This window comes from Dermochelys coriacea, chromosome 23 (assembly GCF_009764565.3).
Source record: "Dermochelys coriacea isolate rDerCor1 chromosome 23, rDerCor1.pri.v4, whole genome shotgun sequence".
NCBI lineage: Eukaryota > Metazoa > Chordata > Testudines > Dermochelyidae > Dermochelys > Dermochelys coriacea.
Window position 1 is genome coordinate 6,473,488 of NC_050090.1, and position 24,807 is coordinate 6,498,294.

Consider the following 24,807-nt stretch of genomic DNA (forward strand, 5'->3'; position numbering starts at 1 on the left):
GGCTTTCAGCATTTATTTTGTCCATAATTCTGATTTATAGCCTCACAAGAAACTGAGTAGTAGTGTGTGTGGTTGTGTGTATCTTCCTCCCATCCTTGCTACACACCACAGTGCTGCTGCTGTTGTTCTCCCTAACCTATGATCTCGTGATTTCTTCCTCTCTCACACCACCACCACCTTCTCACTCTTCACTGATCAATTATTGCTAAGCAAATTGTTGTTCTTCCTCTTATTTTAGAGCCAGTTTGTGATGGCATTTTGTGGAATCCTGTTGGTCAAACAACACGTTTTGCTTACATTCACACCTTTTCTGTTGGCTAGGGCTTCTGTGCGACAGATGATGATCAGAGCTGCAGTGACTGTAGCAGGGTAAAACTCCAGGGAGGAAAGGGGAGCAGGGGTGGGGACTACATTAGATATCTCAGGCTTTTGCTTGTCTGTTCTCCAGTGCTGGGGGTTTTATCTTTTCTGCTGCTTCAATTATTTGAATGCACATTTTCAATGGCATCTGGGAAAATGGAGCCTCAGAGAAAGAGAGAATGTGTGTGGAAGGGCTAGGAGAATAAACACATAGAAGAAGAAGTAAGAGATATATTTCCAAATAGGGATTTGTCACTTGCTGTTGCAGTGATTGCTAAAATGTAGCATCACATCCCTGAGTGAAAGTAGGAAATCAATTTTAAGGAGTTTTAATGAGAAACTTTGCTTATTCCAGCGTCCCTGAGTTCATTTTCTCCTTCTTTGGACTTTGTGCCACTTAATTGTCTATGGCATTTGCATGCCTCTGCACTTTTGCTTGATGTCTTCGTCCAAGACCTGCCGCTGCTGTGCTGATGTTGGAGCAACTCAGCGAAGGGGTGCCAGAACAGGGGGGACTGTGGGCCAGGGTCCCATCATTTTTAAAAGAGGGGGGGCTTATGGAAAGCTTGTCTTGCTCACCAACAGTAGTCCAATAAAAGACATTAGCCCGTCCACCGTACAGTCACCTAGAACTCACCCATTCCTGCTCTTTGCAATGGGTGCGATGTTCCCTCCCTTCCAAGCTGCTGCACTCAGTGTGTGGCAGGCACTCAAGACGAGCAGTGCAAGTTTATTACTTGGTTCCCCATTTCATCAAGGGAAAGTGTATCTACACCAGCCTTTGTAAACCTGAGCAGATTTACGAAACACTTCAGGCAACCTCACTGGTAAAGTTAAACAGTAAAATAAGTTTATTGACTACAAAAGAGAGATTTTAAGTGATTATAAATAATAAGCAAAAAGTCAGAGTTCGTTACCAAATAAAATAAATAAAATATAAGCATGCAGTCTAAATTCTCAACCATATTAGACTGGACACCATCTACATTAAGCATTTTTTCTCACCCCACTGCATATTGCAGTTCATAGTACACAGGTTTCACCCTTGAAGCCTGGGCCAGTCTCCTCTGTTGGAGTCTTCAGTCTTCTGAGCATCCTTGTTGCTTGCAGCATAGTTGGGGGCAGGAGAAAGGCCAAGCATGGGGCCCTTGTATTCTCTTGTATACCCTTAGTCCCATGTGCTTGAACAACATAAGTCCAGGCATGTCTGGTGAGCATTGCTGAATCACCAGGCAAGATTGAGCAATTCCCTTGGTGTGGCCTTGTGTAAGTGAGTCATTGCATTGTAGCTCCCTTGCTGGATGATGGTTGTTTGACACCCTCCCAGGCATTGGTTAGCTCCCTGGTTACTGTCTTTTGGGGAGCTAGTATCTAGGCGCTTCCCAAACACACAGTATATTTTAGTGAGTCATACAACACAATTCTCATAACTTCATATGCATTAATAATATCTTTAAATGGAACAGTTGGTTTCAGCAGATCATAACCTTTCCAACGATACGTCACATGGCCTGCTTTATATGCAATATCACAATTATATACAACTGATGAATATGGAGCAACAGGGCACTCCCCTGGGATGTGAAGTGTCCCATTTACAAAGGGTGAAAGTGTGGTTACCATCATTCACATGTTATACCAATAAAGTAAAAACCAGCAGGATCTTATTAAAGGGGATATGGCAAAATGCCACATTTATTGTGAATACAGAAAAACTCATAGTAAGCAGTTAGTTATAGCTATAACATTCCATTCAATTGCATATTTATTCACACATTCGTTCACACACACACACACACACACACAGGTTCTGCAAGGTTGTTATTATAGTTATCAGCCTTAGAGTTGCTCGTGCCAAGGCACTGGCCAGGTGGTCTGGACATGAGGAGGGAGCAGGGGCTTGTTAGATGCTCATCTGATGCTCCTGGAAGTTGGTTTGCAGAATCAGACCCCAAAGTTCTCAGTTTCTAGAGTCCATTTTTATAGGAATTTATTCCTATGCCAATCTATGGGAATTGCTTCATCATGTTGTTGCTGAATCAGTCAGCAGATGGCACATTCCTGACGGCTCGGTGCTGCCAGATGTTATCTTGTTCTTCAGTTCTCCCATCCTTGAGGCTGTTGGGTGGATTCCAGTCTGTCCTCTGAGGGTCCTCTGGTTATTTCCACTTGACGCCTTCTTTGGCCGATCGACACTGGATTCTTAGGCTGGCACCTCACTGATCATTCATTTATTATCCACACCAAGCATCCATTACATACATCCTCTATCTCTATTTTTATCACAATTGTTAACAAAGCGAGATGAATACAACAAAAGGGCGGGGAATCTCTGGGTGCTGTTTCTGTTGTTACAAAGTATCGCTTTGAGTCTCTCTCTGTGTGAGTAGCTGTTGTTACAAAGTATTGAACAGACTCTATCTTAGGATGTACTAACACAATTAGCAGCTTGCAAGTTTCACATAGAGGGGGAGAGAAACAGTAAAAACAAAAGACCAAAAACCAAGAGACCTCTTAATTAGTAATCAAACTCATTTGTGATTTTAATACAGAACTTCTTTAATATGATCCAACATAACATACACACCACAAATGTCCTTTTTGTCCAGCCAGGCAGTCAGATTGGAATCCATAGGCAAGGAATGTCCTTTGAAGGCACTGTTAGGGGGCTATATTCCTTCACCCACTTACTTTCCTGGTCCTTTTCGCATGAACAGAGAGCAACAATACCCAAAGTCCAAAGGTGCAAACAATTCAATGTTTATTGGGGTGAACTTCCAGCAAGCATGATTCCAGTTTCCTTCCTTAGTATCCCCCTTCCCAACTCTGACACCTCAGAGCCTTACCTGTGTCCCTGTTCCCATTCCCCCCCTTAGCAAAACATGATTCCAATTTCCCCACCCCCATTCCCTGTTCCCATTTCCCCCCCACTCACTCACTTCCTGATTGACTGCAGACTATACAGTAAAACTTGAGTTCTGCTTAGCTATACCTTAACCAATCATTTTACTGAAATTTAACTAACCAATCCTAACATATTATAACATGATTATTTAACCAATTATATCCCACCACCTTAATTAGTTTACACCCAATAAAATTAATTATACAGCAGACAGAAAAAGCAATCACAGAACCAGACAGAGATTATGCAGACAAACAATAGGGAAATGGGGACTACAGTGATCGAACAAACACAGAAATGAGGATTTCACATCCCAGCTATTGATAAGTGAGTTCTTGCCGGACAGGATGCTATCAAACTAAGTTTCCTTTTACATCTTCTAGGCACTTCCCTTTCTCTGGAGGCGACGAGCATGATCAGGACAGGACTGTATTCCTAACAGCCCAATAGCACCTTCTTTCAATGGGACTAGGTTGGAAAGTGAGGAGGTGAATGGTCGCTTCCAAGCTTATGGCTGCCATTGCTGCTTAGTCCAAGGCCTTAGCCTAAGAATAGGGCCTCAGACTGTCACAGTAAGAGAAGGCCCTTACTCCGGCAGACAGTGATTTTGATTCTTTCTTATATACCCCTGTAACTAGCCAAGTGATAAGAATACACCTAAATTCTTAGCGTCGAGGCCTTTACAGACAAGCCTGAATATCTATATCCTAACAGGCACCAACTGTTTCTCTCTTTTCCTCATGACACTTTGGTGCCAAATGGTAAAGAACAATTGTTTCCCATCTAACCCTGGTATCCTTTGGGGCTGCAATCAATGCCACTAAAGCAGGGAGCGGTATTCTAAAAACAGTTTAAAAACAGTCTAAAAACAGGGGGAAACAGTGGACGTGTTTTTCCTGGACTTTAGCAAAGCTTTTAATACCGTCTCCCACAGTACTCTTGCCAGCAAGTTAAAGAAGTATGGGCTGGATGAATGGACGATAAGATGGATAGAAAGCTGGCTAGAACGTCAGGCTCAAGAGGTAGTGATCAATGGCTCCATATCTAGTTGGCAGCTGGATCAAGCGGAGCGCCCCAAGGGTCAATCCTGGGGTCAGTTTTCTTCAATATCTTCATAAACGATCTGGAGGATTCAGAGTAGCAGCCGTGTTAGTCTGTATTTGCAAAAAAGAAAAGGAGTACTTGTGGCACCTTAGAGACTAACAAATTTATTTGAGCATAAGCTTTCGTGAGCTCACTTCATCGGATGCATTCCGATCTGGAGGATGGCATGGATTGCACCCTCAGCAAATTAGCAGATGACACTAAACTGGTAGGAGTGATAGATATGGTGGAAGGTAGGGATAGGATACAGAGGGACATAGACAAATTGGAGGATTGGGCCAAAATAAATCTGATGAGGATCAACAAGGACAAGGGCAGAGTCCTGCACTTAGGACGGAAGAATCCCATGCACTGCTACAGACTAGGGACCGAGCGGCTCGGCAGCAGTTTGCAGAAAAGGACCTAGGGGTTACAGCGGACGAGAAGCTGGATATGAGTCAACAGTGTGCCCTTGTTGCCAAGAAGGCTAACAGCATTTTGGGCTGTATAAGTAGGAGCATTGTCAGCATACCGAGGGATGTGATCATTCTCCTCTATTCGGCATTGGTGAGGCCTTATCTGGAGTACTGTGTCCAGTTTTGGGCCCCACACTACAAGAAGGATGTGGAAAAATTGGAAAGAGTCCAGCGAAGGGCAACAAAAATTATTAGGGGACTGGAACACATGACTTATGAGGAGAGGCTGAGGGAACTGGGATTGTTTAGTCTGCAGAAGAGAAAAGTGAGGGGGGATTTGATAGCTGCTTTCAACTTCCTGAAAGGGGGTTCCAAAGAGGATTGATCTAGACTGTTTTCAGTTTCAGTTTTCAGTTACCAGATGACAGAACGAGGAGTAATAGTCTCAAGTTGCAGAGGGGGAGGTTTAAGTTGGACATTAGGAAAAACTTTTTCACTAGGAGGATGGTGAAGCACTGGATTGGGTTACATAGGGAGGTGGTGGAATCTCCTTCCTTCGAGGTTTTTAAGGTCAGGCTTGACAAAGCCCTGACTGGGTTGATTAAGTTGGGGATTGGTCCTGCTTTGAGCAGGGGGTTGGACTAAATGACCTCTTGAGGTCCCTTCCGACCCTGATATTCTGTGATTCTATGGACCATAGCTCTCCATAGCTTCCTTCTCTGGGGTGAAAACCAACAGGTGAGTGCCTACTATTTCTATCTGAGTTCTTGCCAAACCCTTCACCATGCTAAATGTACACTTCGCTGGAGTAGATTCCTTTAACAAACCACCCAAAATCTCAGCAGTGCTTGTCAGCAATAGCTTTTGCAAACATGGCCAGTTTATTTCTTTAAACCGGTGGCACAGGTGTCAGTTAAGAACTAGACATAAGCCTACATCACAATCTCTGTTGGCTACCTCATATGGGGTTTCTAAACAAAAATAGTTATTTATTTTCCTGCAGCTCTGTCAACTTTAACACTGATTATATTTCACACACATTTGCAGTTCCTACTTCAACAAAAACACACTTCTATTTCTTCCACGTTGCCATAGTTAGGGACAGCATTTCCCAAACCAGAGGCTTAGCTAGGAGATGACTTCAGGAGTAACGTCCTGCAGAGCTGTGACATACCAGAGTACAATCCAGCCTAATGAGTAATTCTCTCACCCCTGCCCTGCAACCTTGGATGCCTTACAATGCCTTGCTGAAGTAGCTTCCAACTGGGCCACTCACAAACAGCCTTCCAGCATGCAAGACACATCCTGAGTGTGTGTGTGTGTAACTGCAGCCTGCCAGCCACACTTGGGTTACACTCAGCCTTGCCTCAGCCTTGGTTATACTGCAGTGTGACCCCCAACACATGACCAGTCCCAGATCTTCCCCCAGAAATGTATGTCCTGTACTGCCCAGCCCTCTCCTGGACAGTACAACATATTTGACGTCCAATAAACCTTTAAGAGAATAATATGCCAGTTTATTTCAATGGGTTATTTGTAAGGCTAAGATTTTGTCATGATTATTTTTAGTAAGAGTCACAGACAGGTCACGGGCAATGAACAAAAATTCAAGGAAGCCATGACCTGTCTGTGACTTTTGCTGCTGGGAGCTGTGGGGATCCCCCTCCATCCATGGCCTCTGCCCAGGGCAGCTGAGAGCTGCAGGGTAACCATATTTCCCAAAGAGAAAATGGGACACCCCCAGCCACTCGCCCGAGGTGTCTCCCTCCCCCCGCACGAGGCTGTCACCCTTGCTGGAACCCTGAGGAGGGCTCCCTCAGGAGTCTGTCACCTGTCGCTGGAACCTTGCAGGGTCCCCCCGTCGCTGCTGTGACTGGAACCTGTCAGAGCCCCACTGGTTGCCAGCTCCAGAGTGCCGCAGCCCCTGGGGCTGAAGCAGAGAATGTCATGGAGGTCTTTGGAAGTTATGGATTCTGTGACTTCCATGACCTCCGTGACATAAACATAGCCTTAGTTATTCAGAAACTTCAGTTTAAACGCACTGGCTTGTATAAAACAGAAAACAAGTTTATTAACTACAAAGAGACAGATTTTATAAGTACAGGTAATGAAGCATAAAAGTCAAAAATGGTTACAAGAAAAATAAAGATAAATGCTCACTAACACATACTTAAGAAATTTTTAGTTTCAAAGCAAAATTTTCTCACCTACATGCTTCAGTGGTCTCACTGACCAAACTCTTTAGGCCAGGACCCCTTCCCCAAAGCTCAACAGCTGTGTCATTTTGTCTTCTCAGTGGCAGAGAATGCAATGGATAGGGAGAGAGAGGGAAGTGTTTTGAGGGGTGTCTGCCCCTTCTTTTTATAGTCCTGTTCCCCTTTGAGAAGCATTACCAGCTGGGAGCAGGCTACAGGCAGTCTGTGCGGACAAGAACATGTTGTTTCTTTGCTAAGGCCTTGTCTACACTACACAGTTTTGTCAGCAAAAGGCTGCTTTTCCCAACAGAACAGTGGGGGTGCACACACTACAATGCTACTTTTGGTGGTGAAACAAAACCACTTAGATGAGAGAGACAGAGGTTTTTGCTGCAAAATTGAAGTGACAAAGCATTAGTATAGATACTGCAATTCATTATGTCGCCATAACTGGCATCCCCCAGTATCCCAGAATGCCCGCTGTGACCACTCTGCTCACTGTTTTGAATTCGGCTGCCCAGCAGGTATGTTTCCCTCCCCTTTTAAAGCTCTAAGAAGTTCTGACAGCTGAGCATGCTGCTCTGTTCCGGCAGCAAAGAGCAAATCATTAATGTGGAATCCTCCTGCTCTCCCCCACACTAGGAACACAGCGGCAGGTAGGCTGCTGCTGTGGGAGGGACTGCTCTGCTGTGCAGAGGCAGGGGTGGGGTGTCCTACCTCAGGACTAGTTGCAGTCTGAACTTAAAGAAACAGGATGCCAACATACTCACTCTCCCTCAAAACACACTCTGTCTTTGTCTCTCCCCCCAAACACACCCACACACACACTTCCATTGAAAAGTGGCTGGTAATCTAGAAGGATGCCCATGGAACAATGGTGTTGGATCATATTAAAGTAGTTCTGTATTAAAATCACAAATGAGTTTGCTTCCCCATAGTTTAAATTCCAGGGTACTACTAATTAAGAGGTCTCTTGGGTTTTGGTACTGTTTCTCTCCCTCTATGTGTGAAACTTGCAAGCTGCTAATTGTGTTAGTACATTCTAAGACACAGTCTGTTCTCAAAGCAATTCTTTGTAACAACAGAAACAGCACGCAGAGACTCCCCCCCTTTTGTTGTATTCATCTTGCTTTGTTAACAATTGTGATAAAAATAGAGATAGAGGATGTATGTGGATGGATGCTTGGTGTGGATAATAACTGAATGTTCAGGGAGGTGCCAGCCTAAGAATCTCAGAATCGGCTGAAGAAGGACTGGAATCCACCCAAAAGCCTCAAGAATGGGAGAACCAAAGAACAAGATAACATCTGGCAGCATGGAGCCATCAGGAATATGCTATCTGCTGATTGATTAAGCAACAGCATGATGAAGCAATTCCCATAGACTGGCATAGGAATAAATTCCTATAAAAAATGGACTCTAGAAAGTGAGAACTTTGGGGTCTAATTCTGCAAACCAACTTCCAGGAGCATCAGATGAGCATTTGACAAGGCCCTGCTCCCTCCTCATGTCCAGGCCACCTGTTCAGTGGCTTGGCATGAGCAACTCTAAGGCTGGTAACTATGATAACAACTGTGCAGAACCTGTGTGTGTGTGTATGAATGAATGTGTGAATAAATATGAAATTGAATGGAATGTTATAGCTATAACTAACTGCTTACTATGATTCTTTCTGTATTCACAATAAATGTGGCATTTTGCCTTTTCCCCTTTAATAAGATTCTGCTGGTTTTTATTTTATTGGTATAACAATGGGATTAAGAAACCTGCATCATGTGACGCTGTACCTCCTCCATAAGGCATTGCAAGCCCTTCCCAAAGCAGCCTGTCTCCTGTTGCACGGTGCACGGCTTTCTGTGGCAATGCAAGTCCTACTAGTGTGGATGTGCTCTGCCAACACAAGAAGCATAATGTGATCATGCAACAGCAGTTTAATTAAAGCGGCATAATTTTGTTGACAAAACTCTATAGTGCAGACAAGGCCTAAAATGCAGATATTCTTGCTCTGGCCCTCTTTCCTGCCAAAGAATGGCCACTTAGCAGGTAATGGTCCATCAGCCTTGTTTACACTTGGCTGAGGTGTCATTTGCCCTTGGTCTCTGAGGAACTGCTTTTGGCTATTCCTCAGATTTATCTGCCAAACATACTTTTAGCCATGATTTCAGCTTGTTTATTATGTTACATACAATGCTGCTATGTGTACTTTTCCATACTAGTGATCAGCAAATTATGAATGTTTAAATGGTACCTCACAAGACATGCCTTATACAAAAATTACTGTAATAGTGTGCAGGGTGTGAACAAGTCTGTCACAAGACCCTGCATCACAACTGCCTTGGAAAACATATATAGGAGCCTTTTGTCTAGTTCCTAATCACTTACTGAGGAATCCTCTACCCAGATCATCTGAGACAATATTGACCTAAACAACTGAACAGCACTGTGACTGTATCCAGTTACTTCCATTAGTTGCATAACTTGGGGCATGCTGTTGTTCACCATTTCAGACTGGAGATTTAAAAACAGTTGGTGATATGTCCAATAACTCAGAGTATTCTCTCCTGTTGACTGAACTGCACTTGAAGTTTCTCCATGTCATCATGGAGGGGGGGAAGGGAAAAAGCAAAAATAAACTAAGAAATGACTACTGGCTAAAATAGTCATTTTCTCAAAGTCCCCAATAAATCGGAGCCACAGTCTGACAAATCAAATTAATATCCTGTTATGTGACCAAATGGCCCTCAAAAAAGAAGAAAAATCCGTATCACAGAGAGATATGATACATCCAGTTTCACAGAACTAGAAATTCCAGAGCATGTGTTGAATGTGTTGACTCAGAACCAAGACAAGAGATTCTTCTCTGATCCATTCAAACCTGCTTCACTCATTAGTGTTGAGTTGTATTATTTACAAAAGTTCTAGAATCATTGTAATGAAAAAACAAAAACAGAACAAAACAAAAACCCAGCCAACCTTCCCATCTGCAAAACACCCCATCTTAGTAGGAAAAATCCTTTGCTAACAGTTGGAAACTGGGATTTAAACTCCAAATGATGGCATTGTGTTTGAGATCCATTCAAATTCCCTTTCCAGGTCTCTGCCAATTTCATTTCAAGACCTAAATTACTAGGTTTTAAGATCAAAGAAAACAAAGTGTGATTCCCAAGCAGAGGACTGAGAACACTGACTCATATGACACATTGAGAGGTAGAGTGGTAGAATGTGTAGAAGATAAATTCTACATGGCTCAAACAGAGGAAATACAGTTGAGCTAATTCTGAACATAGAAATCCCTCCAACTCACCACTTCAGGTGTCACGGAAGTTGAAAAAACATATTTTTCTATCCCTAATCCTGCTCCTTGTTATATTTAAAATAAGAAAAATGATACAAAACCCAACTGCTATTCAGCACAACCCAGTGCATTGTGAGAACAACTGGGAATGAGACAATTTGTCCCTAGTGGGGGAACCTGGTGACTAACAATCACTTTGCAGTGGGAGGAATATGATGCTCGAAATATGTTTAGACTAGGAGAAGTTACGGAGGTTATGTCAGGTCTTGAGGAAATTTGCTAAATTTCCCTGACCACTATACATGGGCTATTTTCTTTCTTGAAAAAATAGTTGTGTTTTTACATCAAGATAGCTAACTCAAGCTATCTAACTCCATGGAATATCCTAGTGCAGTCAGGGCCCAGGTAGATTTAACTTCCATGCACCTAGTTGAAGTGACTCCCACTTCCCCCACCTCGGGCTGATGGACAGTCCTGTTGGAGGGACACACACTTCCATGACATAGGACAAAGGAGTTGGTGAAAAAGAAAAAAATCTAAGATTCACCCCAAGGAAGGGTGAGTGCAAAAGGGAAAAGCAGACAACTCAGCTGGTGGAGCTGAGACACCATGATGACACAAATGCTGCCTTGAAGTTCATTATGTAGGAATTAGCAAAAGGAAAATAAAATCTTTTCTCAGCCCTAATCAAGGTTTTTATGGTATTTATCTCCCTTGCAGCTTCTCTGATAATAAATAAGGGCTGAACTCTGACAGAACTTCCTTCACTCAGAGAATTCATAGGATCTCTCCTTTGTGAATCCTTTGATGTCCATTAAGGTGTGAGCCACGAGCAAAGGTTTTCCTACACTCACAGCATTCCTAGGGGTGCTCCCCTTTGTGAATTTTCTGATGTGTATTAAGGTTTAAGCTCTGAGTGAAGGTTTTCCTGCCTCATGTCATTCATAGGAAGAACAGGAGTACTTATGGCACCTTAGAGACTAACACATTTATTTGAGCATAAGCTTTCGTGGGCTAAAACCCACTTCATCGGATGCATGCAGTGGAAAATACAGTTATACACACTACAAGGAGAATGATCAGTCTCTCGTTGGACTGCTGAATTGGAATTAATTTGCAAATTGGACACCATTAAATTAGGCTTGAATAAAGACTGGGACTGGATGTGTCATTACACAAAGTAAAACTATTTCCTCATGTTTATTTCCCTCCCCCACCCCGCCACTATTCCTCACACGTTCTTGTCAACTGCTGGAAATGGCCCATCTTGATTATCACGACAAAAGGTTTTTTTGCCTCTCCTGCTGGTAATAGCTCACCTTAACTGATCTTGTTACAGTGTGTATGATAACACCCATTGTTTCATCTTCTCTGTGTGTATATATATATATATATATATCTTCCCACTGTATTTTCCACTGCATGTATCCGATGAAGTGGGTTTTAGCCCATGAAAGCTTATGCTCAAATAAACGTGTTAGTCTCTAAGGTGCCACAAGTATTCCTGTTCTTTTTGCAGATACAGACTAACATGGCTGCTACTCTGAACCCTGTCATCATTCATAGGGTTTCTTTCTTGTGTGGATTTTCTGATGTGTAATAAGGGTTGAGCTCTGAGTGAAGGTTTTCCCACACTCACAGCACTCGTAGGGTTTCTCCCCTGTATGGATTCTGTGATGTATAATAAGGATTGAACTCCAAGTGAAGGTTTTCCCGCACTCATGGCATTCATAGGGTTTCTCCCCCGTATGGATTCTCTGATGTGTAATAAGGTGTGAGATCTGAGTGAAGGTTTTCCCGCATTCACTACATTTATATGGTTTCTCTTCCGTATGGATTCTCTGATGTGAACTAAGGTTTGAGCTCCAAGCGAAGGTTTTCCCACATTCACAGCATTCGTAGGGTTTCTCCCCTGTGTGGTTTTTCTGATGTTTAATAAGATTTGAGATCACAATGAAGGTTTTCCCGCACTCCCAGCATTCATAGGGTTTTTCCCCTGTATGGATTCTCTGATGGCTAATAAGGGATGCCCTTTGAGTGAAGGTTTTCTTGCATTCACAACATTCATAGGGTTTCTCCCCTGAATGGATCCTCTTATGTGTAATAAGGTTTGAGTGCTGAGTGAAGGTTTTCCCACACTCACAGCATTTATAGGGTTTCTCCCTTGTGTGGATTCTCTCATGTGCAATGAGGGTTGAGCTGAGAGTGAAGGTTTTCCCGCATTCACAGCATTTATAGGGTTTCTCCCCGTGTGGATTCTCTGATGTGCAATGAGGGTTGAGCTCCGAGTGAAGATTTTCCCGCACTCACAGCATTCATAGGGTTTCTTCCCTGTGTGGACTTTGTGATGTTTAATAAGGGTTGAGCTCTGAGCGAAGGTTTTCCTGCACTCACAGTATACACAGGGTTGCTCTCGAGTATGGATTCTCTGATGGCTAATAAGGCATGAGTGCCTACTGAACTTTTCCCCACACTCAATGCATGTGTTATTTTTTTCTCCCATGGGGATTCTCTGCTGGGCTGTGGTTTCCTTGAGGCCTTTGTGAGTTCCCTGATAATTAACAGATTTACCAAATTTCTGCATTGGCTGGTTTCCCTGCCACTTCTCTGGAATGTGATGACTCTCACAGGCTTTTCCCTGCTCACAACTCCTGGACATACTCCCTTTGCATCTTTACAATAATGCCCCAGGTGGCTCCACTTGCTCATCATCTTCCTGCTGAGGATTCTGCTTCATGGTCTCACTCACCATCTCATCAACTCTGGGACAGAGAAAGAAAACCCTCAGAAACAGGAATGGAAAAGGGGAGAACAAACTAAAAAAGCAACTGCAGATGGAAAAAAAAATTCCCCAAAGAGGAGAGAAGAGGGGATCAATTCTGCATCCAGTTTGCATCCAAACACTCAGGGAGAAGCGAGTTCAGGGAAGGGGCTTGTGACGTTATTGACATAATCTGGGACCGTATAGATCATTGTTGCAACCAAGGTCCTGTAGTGGCACCAAATCTTGTATAAAGGGGGTCAAATAAGGTGTCTAAGACAAGGTTATGGTTTGCTGGTTATGATTATGCTGTCTATATATGTGTATCATTTTTGTAGTTAAAGTTATGAATATTGGCTCTATATTGTCTGTATTTCAAACTTATGCTATGCTTCTGGGTGACACCCCAGACAAGTTGGTGTCAGCTCTGCCTAGCCTGCTTGATGGCCCATTAAGGACCATCAGCAATACAATCGACCCACTGAGAGAAGGCAGATACACCTTGTGACTCAGCAAGGTATGCAGGGACTTGCCCATGTGACTCCAAACTCCATTTTGCTATAATTTTCCACAGTAAGAACAAAGAGGTGTTCATACACCTGGAAAAGACTATAAAAGGCTGATGCCTCATCTCCATCTTATCTTCAATCCTGCTTCATACCTCTGGAGGGACTTTGCTACACTGAAGCTTTGAACCAAAGACTGAAAGACCCATCCCATCTGTGGATGCACTCCAGAGACTTGATTTGAATCTGCAGTTTATTCTATCACTGTTACAAGCCTGAACCAAGAACTTCACCATTACTGTATGTAATTGATTCCATTTAACCAATTCTAGCTCTCATCTATATCTTTTTTCTTTTATGAATAAACCTTTAGATTTTAGCTTCTAAAGGATTGGCAATAGCGTGATTTGTGGGTAAGATCTGATTTGCATATTGACCTGGGTCTGGGGCTTGGTGCTTTGGGATCGAGAGAACCTTTTTTCTTTTACTGGGGTATTGGTTTTCATAACCATTTGTCCCCATAACGAGTGGCACTGGTGGTGATACTGAGAAAATGGAGTATCTAAAGGAATTGCTTGTGTGACTTGTGGTTAGCCAGTGGGGTAAAACCAAAGTCCTCTTTGGCTGGCTGGTTTGGTTTGGTTTTTTCCAGAGGTGGAAAAATCCCAGCCTTGGGCTGCAACTGCCCTGCTTTAAGCAGTTTGTCCTGAATCGGCACTCTCAGTTGTGTCCCACCTGAACCAGCAACGTTATAGGGCTTCTGCCAGGAGCTAGTCAAGATAGGTAGGAAACCATGAGCAGTATCTGCCCTGAGGATATGACACCTGGTGGGGACAATCCTGAATTCAGAGTCCTCACAAGGTCTTCGTTGGGAATCCCAGCTTTTCCTTCAGGTACTGACAGTTTCTGAGTAGGTTTAATGATTGCTCACCTGTGCAGATGCCGCTCAGGATCTCTCTTTCCTCTGCTCCCTGGAGATCTGAGGCCCATGGCTCTTCCCCTTGATCCAGTTGGGAGATTACATCAGGTTTGGAAACTGGAAACCCTGCCCAAGGGAAAGAAGAAAAGTGAGATCAGGTGAATTCATAGGACATTTGTCACCCACTCAGAAAGTTCTGTTATTTTAACTCCAGACCATATTAAATGAATAAAATCCTGGGGCTCAAAGGTGCAGGACATTCTTCTTATGAGGAATTTAACTGTGCCCATGTCTACTGGGAACACACACTGCCAGACACTCAGGATCAAAGGGGCTCCTAAAACCCAGAGCAGGTACCTCCATATCCCAGAAAGGGAAGACTCCAGTCAGTGTGGGCAGGCTGAAGCCCAGGGAAACTGGGCACAGAACCTGTGCAGGTCAGCAAGGGTCCCGAGATGGGCCCTGCTGGTCTGGTTGAAGACTGAGCCTAGGGAGGCCTGCTGAAACACCACCAGCTGCGGGTACCAAAATGGGCCCCAGCTGGGTGGTTGAAGAAGGCAGTGCCTCTGGGAGAAGCCTTTTAGAGCTACGGCGCCATACTACGGACTGTATACCCTGGAAGGGTGGACAGTGTATGTGGCTCGGCTGGAAGGCTGAGTTGCTGAAGACCTGCCGAGAGAACCATTCTGGGTGTGGGGCTGCGCTCGCGAGAGCTGAAAAGAGACTGCAGGCATATCGGCCAGAGAAAAGGAGGTGCTCACGAGAAGTGGGCGCTGACCCCGTTACAGATGGTATGTAATATCTGGCTAACATAAATCCTAGGAGGTGTTATGAACTTCAAAGGACTCTGAAAAAAAATGTGCTAGACAAAATTTAAGTGGGATTTCTAGAAAATACTTGGGGGAGGAGAAGTCAACTTTTCACCTCCACAGCAAACCCTATGGAAACTGCACTGTGAGGAGAAATCATTGCCTGCTGATCACCTGTTACATGAAGACAAGTTCTGAGGCCCAAACTGGATAAAAGAGTGACTCACAGATGCATGGGCATGCTTCTTCTGAGCTAACAACTGTTAGCTTCTGACCACATGGAAAAAAACTCTTGGTGGAGTTTGAAGGTCTGTTCACCTGCTTTAGCCCTTGGTGGGTTTGGGGTGATCTCTGGTAAGCTTATTATCATGCATGTAGGTTCTTATATTGTTTTTAATATGATCTCTCTGTAATGCTTTTACCTTGATTTTATCATTGTTTTCTGGGAATGGTCTGTGTGGTAACTTAGGTACGTTGCTCAAAGCTTCTGAGGAAGGAAGGGAAAGCAGGCTTGCTGAGGGATCTGCCTTGCTGGGGAATTCAGAGTGTGGGCAGGGAGACATGCAGCCTGGAGATACCCCAGATAGGAAGAAGAGACATGTGGGTTTCTACCCCAGAGAGGTGACTGCTAGACAGCCTGAGAGTGGGTGCCCTTGCTGGACCAAAGAGTGGGAATACAGGTACAATGACCCTGAATAGTGACATGGGGAGCAAAGGATACAATAAGCCATTTGTCACCTTGATAGACAGTGGTCTCTGGACACCAGTACCCTAACCATCATCATGCGTTTGTAGGTATCCTAGAACAGGGGAGCTGAACAGAGGGATGAGAAGGAGGATAATGAGGTAGGTCTGGGGATGTTTATGGGGCGCTCCTCCAATGAGCAGCATGGGAGAAAGCAAAAAAGCAACAGAAATGTAGGGCTGGAAGGGAGCTCAAGAAGTCATCAAGTCCAACCCCCTGTGCTGTGACAGGACCCTGTGAATCTAAATCATCCCTCACAGGCGTTTGTCCAACTTGATTTTTAAAACTTCCAATGACAGGGAATCCACTTCTTTCCTTAGAAGCTTATTCCAGAGTAAACTATCCTTAGAGTTAGAAACTTTTCCCTAATATCTAACCTAAATATCCCTTGCTCCATAATAAGCTCATTAAGGATCTGGCTGAAGAGACCTCTGAGTCATTATCAACAATTTTGGAAGATGTCTTCAAGTCAGCAGGACCTGATTAAATACATCCAAGAATACTTAGGGAACTGGCTGAAGAGAACCCTGAGTCATTGGCAATTATCTTTGAGAACTCATGTAAAATGGGAGATATCTCAGAAAACTGGAAAAGGGCAAATATAGTACTTATCTATAAAAAGGAAATAAGGACAGCCCACAGAATTATACACCAGTCAGCTTAATTTTAGTAATTGGAAAGATACTGGACCAAATAATAAATCAATCAATTTGTAAGCATCTTGAAGAAAATAAGGTGAAGTACCTGTCACCATAGATTTGTCAAGAATAAATCATATCAAACCAACCTAACATCTGTCTTTGACAGGGTAACAAGCCTTGTGGATGCAGGGAGCATTAGATGTGATATATCTTGACTTTTAATACTTTCTCCATAAACAAATTAGGGAAATATAGCCTAGAAGAACCTTCAATAAGGTGGGTGCACAACTGGTTGGAAAACCATAGTCAGAGTAGTTGTCGAAGGGCATATCAAGTGGGGTCCCTCAGGGAATCTGTCTGGGATCCAGTTCTACTCATTATGTTTATAAATGGCTCCAATAATGGCATGGAGGGTACCTATAAAGTTTGCAGACAAACCCAAGCTGGGAGAGGCTGCAAACGCTTTGGAGGACAGTATTAGAGTTCAAAATGATCCTGACAAACTGGAAAAATGGCCTGAAATAAATAGCATGAAATGCTAGAAGGACAAATGCAAAGTAGTACACTTAGGAAGGAATAATCAATTGTACAAATATACAATGGGAAAGGACTGTCTAAGGAGGAGTACTGCGGAAAAGAATCTGGGGGGTTGTGATGCTCTGTATCTCGGAGGAAACACCCAGCACCCCCATGTTCATCCTTGTAAAATGATTGCATGGTATCCAATGCAAAGTTTGTCACATCAGGTGTCTTCGGAAGGCTCATGATGTACTGAGCATTGTTGTTATAGTGATGTTATAGTAATGTTATAGGTTATAATTTCATATGTATATAGTTATGAGGCTGAAAATGTATCCTCATGGCTTAAAGCAAGCCCAGACAAAAACTCTCCAAGAGCAGAGAGGCAGTTCAAACCTCATCATTGTCCCATACATTCCCTGATGAGCCCAGCCTCATAGGAATAAAGGACACTGGCCTAGGCAACAACAAAGGATCTGTTGGACTCTCGAGTGAATCACCCCCCTTCCTTTGGTCAGTTTCAGACTGCAATGAGGTAATGGTCACCTGACTCTGAAGGGGGGGGCAAAGCCAAGAGGGAAGAAAGGACATGATAAAAGGGAGAGATGTTTGCCATGCTCTTCCTCTCTCTTCCATCTCCATCTACAGACACCACCACCAAGCAGCTGAAGAGCTGATCAAAGGGGAGAGCCTGGCTGAAGGGCAACCAGCCAGGCTGTGGTGAGAAGCATCTAAGTTTGTAAGGGCACTGAAAGTGTTAAGATCAGCTTAGAATGTGTTTTGCTTTTTTTTTTCCTCATTTGACCAAATCTGACTTATGTTTTGACTTATAATCACTTAAAATCTCTCTTTATAGTTAATAAATCTGTTTGTTTATTCTACCTGAAGCAGAGCATTTGGTTTGAAGCCTGTCAGGGACTCTCCTTGGGATAACAAGCCTGGTACATATTAATTTCTTTGTTAAATTGATAAACTCAGATAGCTTGCAGCATCCAGTGGGCATAACTGGACATTGTAAGACGGAGGTTCCTAGGGTTGTGTCTGGGATCAGAGATATTGGCTAGTGTCATTCGATTGCACAATCTAAGGAGCAGCTTACAGGCTAGAGGCTGTGCGTGAACAGCCCAGGAGTTGGGGTTCTCACAGCAGAGCAGGGTAAGGCTGATTCCCAGAGTCAAGGACTGGAGTGACCTAGCAGATCACCAGACCAGATAACACCAGAGGGGAATGTCACAGGGTTGTAATGGATCACAAACTAAATGGGACTAAACAATTTAATATTGTTGCAAAAAACATGAATATCATTCTGGCATGTATAAGCAGGAGTGTTGTAAGCAAGACACGAGAAGTCATTCTTTCACTCTACTCAGCACTGATAAGCCCTCAACTGGAATAATGAATACAGTTCTGGGCACCACACTTCAGGAAAGATGTAGACATATTGGTCGAAGTCCAGAGGAGAGCAAAAATCAAAAATGATTAAAAGTACAGAAAACATGACCTATGAGAAAAGATTGAGAAAATTGAGGGTTTTTTTTAGTCTGGAGAAGAGAAGATTGAGCGGGGGGACATAACAGTCTGCAAGGCTGCAACATAAAAGGCTGTTATAAAGAGGAGGATGTTAAATTTTTCTCCTTATCCACTGAGGACAGGACAAGAAATAAAGGGCTTGAATTGCAGAAAGGGAGATTTAGGTTAGACATTAGTACAGGTGTCTCAAACACATGGGTTATTTTCTGTGGCCCGCCAGCTCCACATGGCACCCCTGCCCCTCCAGCATTTACCTAGAGCGGCTCCAGCCCGGCGTGCACCGGGAAGCAGCCAGGACCTGGGGGAGGGGGGCACAGGGGTCTGTGTGTTGCCCTGGCCACTCCTCCAGGTACCTCCCCTTAAGCTCCCATTGGCTGCTATCCACTGTTCCCGGCCAATGGGAGCTTCGGGGGAGATACCTGGAAGAGCGGCCAGGGCAACACACAGATCCCTGTGCCCCCACCAGGTCCCATCCGCTTCCCGGAGCGGCGTGGGGGCAGGGCAGGCAGGCAGGGAGCCTGCCCTGCCCCTGGTGCGCACTGGGCTGGATCCACCCCCTGAACCCTTCCTGCAGCCGAACCCCCTGCCCTGAGTCCCCTGTTGCACCCCAAACCCCTCCTACAGCTGAACTCCCTGCCCCGAGCCCCCTGCTGCACCCCTCCTGCAGCTGAACCCCCTGCCGCACCTCACACCCATCCTGCATCCCAATCCTCTGCCCTGAGCGCACTGCCGCCCCCCTCCTGTACCCCAACCCCCAACGCTCCCTCCCAGTCTAAAGCCCTGAGCCCTCGCCCTCTCCAGGACCCTGACACCCCTCTCCTCCCACTGCAGCCCCAACCCCTGTGGGGTTTGTCTGCGCTGCTGCCTGATTGAGGACTTCTGGTTCCACAGGGTGTCTGGTTGACCGGTAAGTCTGTAACTCTGGTGTTCATATGTTTGAGGTTCTACTGTATCCACTGGATCTCTCTTGTCCACATGTATGTTGATTCTCTCAGTGAATTCTAATAGATGAGGCATGATTTCTCTTTACAAAAGCCAAGTAGACTCTTCCCCAACAAATCGTGTTCTTTACTATAGTTTTCAGCCAATTTGCCCGGTACCGAAGTTAGCTTTCCCAGCCTCAAATTGCCAGGATCCCCTTGGGAGCCTTTTTTAAAAATTAGTATTATATTAGCTATCCCCAGTCTGGTATAGAGGCCGATTTAAGTGGTAGGTTACTTATCACAGTCAGTAGTTCTGCACTTTTTATGTATGAAAAGTACTTCAGTACTATTGGGTGAATATCATCTAGTCCTGGTGACCTATTCATGTTGAAATTATCCATTTGTTCCAAAACCTCCTCTATCGACACCTCAGTCTGGGACAGTTCCTCAGATTCGCCAGCTAAAAAGAATGGCTCAGGTTTAGGAAAGTCCCTCACATCCTCTGTAGCGAAGACTGAGGCAAAGGATTCATTTAGCTTCTCTGCAATGGCCTTGGCTTCCTTGTGTGCTTGTTTATAGTATGTCAATGACCAAACAGCCCCACTGATTGTTTGTCAGGCTTCTGATGTACTTAAAAAAAAATTAAAAAAAATTGGTGTTAGTTTTAGTGACTTTTTGTAGTTGCTCCTCAAATTATGTTTTTGGCCTGCCTAATTATACTTTCACATTTGACTTGCCAGAATTTTTGCTCCTTTTATTTTCCTCAGTTTGACTTCCAATGTTTAAAGGATGCCTTTTTTCACCTCTAACTGCCTTATTTACTCTTTAGCCATGGTGGTATTTTCTTAGTCCTCTTACTGTTCTTTTTGTCCCCATTTGGAGGTACACATTTATTTTGAGCCTCTATTATGGTATTTTAAAAATGTTTCCACGTAACTAGCTTTCTCACTTTTGTGTCGTTTCTCTTTCCGAAGTTAAATGCTACAGTGATGGAGTTGTTGGTACTCTCCCCCCTTGCAATGATGTTAAATGTAATTGAAAAAATTGAATTTTTTCTATATTTGACATGGTTTCTTTCACAGTTACTCCTGGGGGAATTTTGTGTCATTGTGCATATGCAGAATTCATGTCCCCTGCACATTTCTTTGCTTCCCCGCAGAAAAATGACTTCTGACGGGGAAGCAAAGGGAAGCCGCAAGAGTGGTCACGCACCCCTTATGGCAGCGCAGGCAGGTTGGTTCGGGAGCCCGGAGCAGCTGGTAGAGACATAAACCACCACCAGGGGGCAGGAGGGGAAGGAGCTGGGCAGTCGTGCATGTGAGAGACACACTGTCCCTCTTGCTTGCTATTGGGGTGTGTTCGGCATGGAGGGGCAGGGCTTCGGGGTATTTCTGAGGAGTTAGGTATGGGGCAGACTCTGTCCCCTCAGGCAGAGAAGAAGGTAGCAGCCTGCCTGCTTAGTAAATTGTTCCTATTGTCTTTGTGAATTCCCCTAGGAGTATAAAATAGGTGTAAAAGTTTGAAGGTGCCTTTACAGTGCCAGAGTGCTGGAAAGGACAGTGTGGCCTCATAAATGCTTATGGTGCTTTACTGATTAAAACGGGTCTAAATTTTTGGACTAAAAAAAATGTGCTCTATGAACTTCTTGCCACTGATGTTTCTGGAGATGGTCAGTAGCCAATACAAATTGTGCATCTGATTCCTCAGCCCTCACTTGCTCTTCAGTTGCCTACGATGTATCACTGAGCAGATTAGCCAACAAATATATGCAGCCATAACTAGAAAGAGAATCAAACCTAGCTACATTACTATTAGGCAAGGAGGCTTGGGGATTTCCTCCAATACTCCCCACTCCCATTCGCTATCCATTTTATTGTAGTTTAAATTACCTACATAATTGAAACCAGCATGATTATATTGCATTATTTTGACAAATAAAATACACAGAATTCCCCCAGGAGTAATATAGTGCCACTCTGCCACCAGCACAACCTACTCTGTCATATCCTATGTCATTCCTATTCCTGTATCATTCATATCTTGGCATTACCATGTCTCATTTATTATAATCGTTTCACCAAGTTTCTGTGATGCCTATCATATCAATATCCTCATTTAGAAGTCACAAACTAACACCGGGGTTTTTTTTGTTTGTTTGTTTTTTAAGTACATTAGAAGCAGGAACCCTGACAATCAGTGGGGCCACTGGGTGATAGATGTGCTAAACAAGCACTCAAGTTCACCCATTTTAGGGAATAGTTGGAGCAGCTTGGCAGAGCTGTGATTCTGATATGAAGAGAGGTGCATGTGAAACTTGAAGGAAGAGGTATTCCTCACTTCAGTGAGGAGTGTTGTAGGTAGGTCAATAAAGGTGCACAAGGGTGTGTTCTTGTCACGACAACTGTCAGCAGTCTGGTGGCATACATGCAAGTGGTCTCCGTGAGCGGTAGGTGACTCAGAAGGAATCCTCAGTGCAACAACAAAGGGTGGTAACATTATGAAAGTCTGAGATGGATTGTGTGCAGTAGGCTCAGTGTTTGAGTGCATGCCAGGGGTATGTAGCTTCTGCTTTCTACACTGGACCAAACTCCAAGTTTTGCCTTAGCAAAGAGAAGGTATTAGACTTTATGCTATAGTGCTCCTATGCTTTAGTGGGGAGGATAGAGTGCTAGTATTTATCATTGGGCTGTCAAGGTGTTGCTGAAACAGGGCACAGTTGAGGTTGCATTGTGGGGTGTTGTGAACTTTAATTCCTCATTTTCCCCTTCTAATAACCAAGGGGATGGGAATCCTTACCCAGCGAGGTCACATTCTCATAGTTCTGCATAACATCTCTGTAGAGGGCTCTCTGAGCGGGGTAAAGCAGAGCCCACTCTTCCTTGGTGAAATACACAGCCACCTCCTCGAAGGTCACTGGTCCCTAAAAGAGCAAGAACCTGCTACTCAGTACCTGCTACCTAGTGACAACATCACTATTGACAGGAGAAGAAGTCCAACCACATGGAAGCTCTGGGAGGCAGGCGTGAGCATAGTCCCACCTCCACCCCCTCAGAGCAGCCAGGAAGCATCAGGGTGATGAGAGAAAGAGAGAGCCCTTCTAGCAGGGAGAAGAGGCAGTGGTCTTCCCATTCTCATCGCTCACCTAACTAGCTAGAAGCTGATATAGGAGATGGAGCCCGCAGCAGGGCCCAGGGACAATTTCCTGGTGGGAATCCCAACACCCTCTCCATTACCAGCATCTGGAGGGGAGGGGCTGAGGTGTCTTCCTTGGGCCTTACTGTGGAGTGCCCCTTCTTATCTCACAGCTGCGTCTGGCTCGAAGGTTCAGGCTACAGCACGTGGAGGAGGCTGGTAGATTTTCCCAGCCAGTTCACAGGGGTTGTTTCCTGTTTGACAAATTACGGAATTTCCACCCACAAACCCCAGGGCTCTGCTGCTCGGATCTAGGCCTCACAGTAAACAAATCGCAGCAAGTTTGTCATACCCTGTCCCCCCCACCCCCTTCTCCACCCTGTGTATTTCCCTAAACCCTCCCACCTCCAGATCAACCCCCGAGAAGTGTCCACTTCCTATGTATTTATTGCCCTTCTCCCTCCAACAGGAACCCAGGAACCCATCAACAACTCTCTGATAATCCGTACCTCAACTGGCTCCACTGCAGCCATTTCCTTTCCCTGGAAGAATGGAATGATCTGGGAGCAAAACATGAATGTTACGTTGCAGCCTGTTACGGCAAAAAGGGCGATAGGAGACATGTCAGAACAGGAAATAATTTCACATCACAATTCCCCCCAGGCTCTTTTCCTGCACATGGATGTCCTAGACCCAGGTAAATAACTGAAAAATTCAAAAGATACTTAGTAACGGGGCGGAGGAAGAGCAGGGGAGGGCATGTGTTAGAAAAAGAATTCAATCAAACACAAAGTATCCAATAAGTTCTTTGAATGTATTGGGGACACCTGTTTCATTCAAAAGATGGAAGTAGTAACCAGAGGATGGCCATTTTACACCTGATTCTGACTAATAAGAAGGAATTAGTTAGGAAATGGAAGGTGGAAAGCAATATGGGCAAAAGTGATCATGAAATGATAGATTTCATGATTCTATGAGTAGCAAAAATTCTAGGAGTAGCAAAATAAGGACAACAGACTTCAAAAAGGCAGACTTCAACACACTTGGAAAACTGGTAGGTGAAGTCCCATGGGAATAAGATCTGAGGTGAAAATTAGAGTCCAGGAGAGCTGGCAGTTTCTGCAAGACAATATTAAAGGAGCAATGGCAAATTATCACAATGTGAAGGAAAGATAGAAAGAATAGTAAGCAGGCAACATGGCTCTATCAGGAGCTCTTTAATTACCAGAAAATAAAAAGGAATCCTAAACAAGTGAAATCACAGATAAATTGCTACGGATGAGTACAAAAGCGTATAGCACAAGCATGTGGGGACAATATCAGAAACTTTAAGTCACAAAATGAGTTACGCCAAGCAAGTGACAAAAGACAATAAGATAAGGTTTCAGAGTAGCAGCCGTGTTAGTCTGTATTTGCAAAAAAGAAAAGGAGTACTTGTGGCACCTTAGAGACTAACAAATTTATTTGAGCATAAGCATTTATTTGAGATGAAGTGAGCTGTAGCTCATGAAAGCTTATGCTCAAATAAATTTGTTAGTCTCTAAGGTGCCACTAGTACTCCTTTTCTTTTTTGCGAATAAGATAAGGGTTCTATAAATATGAGGGCTGTCAAGAGATTTAAAAAATGAATTGCAATAACAAAATTCCACTCAACGCACAGCTGCTGCCAAAAAAAGCTAACACCACGTTAGGATTCATAAGAAACGAGATGGAGAAGAACACCAAACATTTGTATACAAATCAAGGGGACGATTTTCAATATACTGGGACCACCATGGCTACTACAGCACTGGACACAGGATGTGTTATATCAATCTCTGAGAATTGGGGAGGAAATGGGCAAAAAAGAAATATTTGATAATATGATAAAAAACAATGAAGATCTAAAGGGATTTTATATTGATATTAAATATGTGAGAACATTGGGACAATTTGACAGCACTGTATACAGAAGTTCAATAAACAGACAGTCATATTTCAGAGTAGCAGCCGTGTTAGTCTGTATTCACAAAAAGAAAAGGAGTACTTGTGAATTTGTTAGTCCCTAAGGTGCCACAAGTACTCCTTT

The 24,807-nt window shown here is 44.0% G+C and overlaps 1 pseudogene; it reads right to left on the reverse strand.

Moving 5' to 3' along the window:
• Positions 1 to 11,682: 11,682 nt before the first annotated feature.
• LOC119847098 lies at positions 11,683 to 24,101 on the reverse strand (annotated as a pseudogene).
• Positions 24,102 to 24,807: the final 706 nt, after the last annotated feature.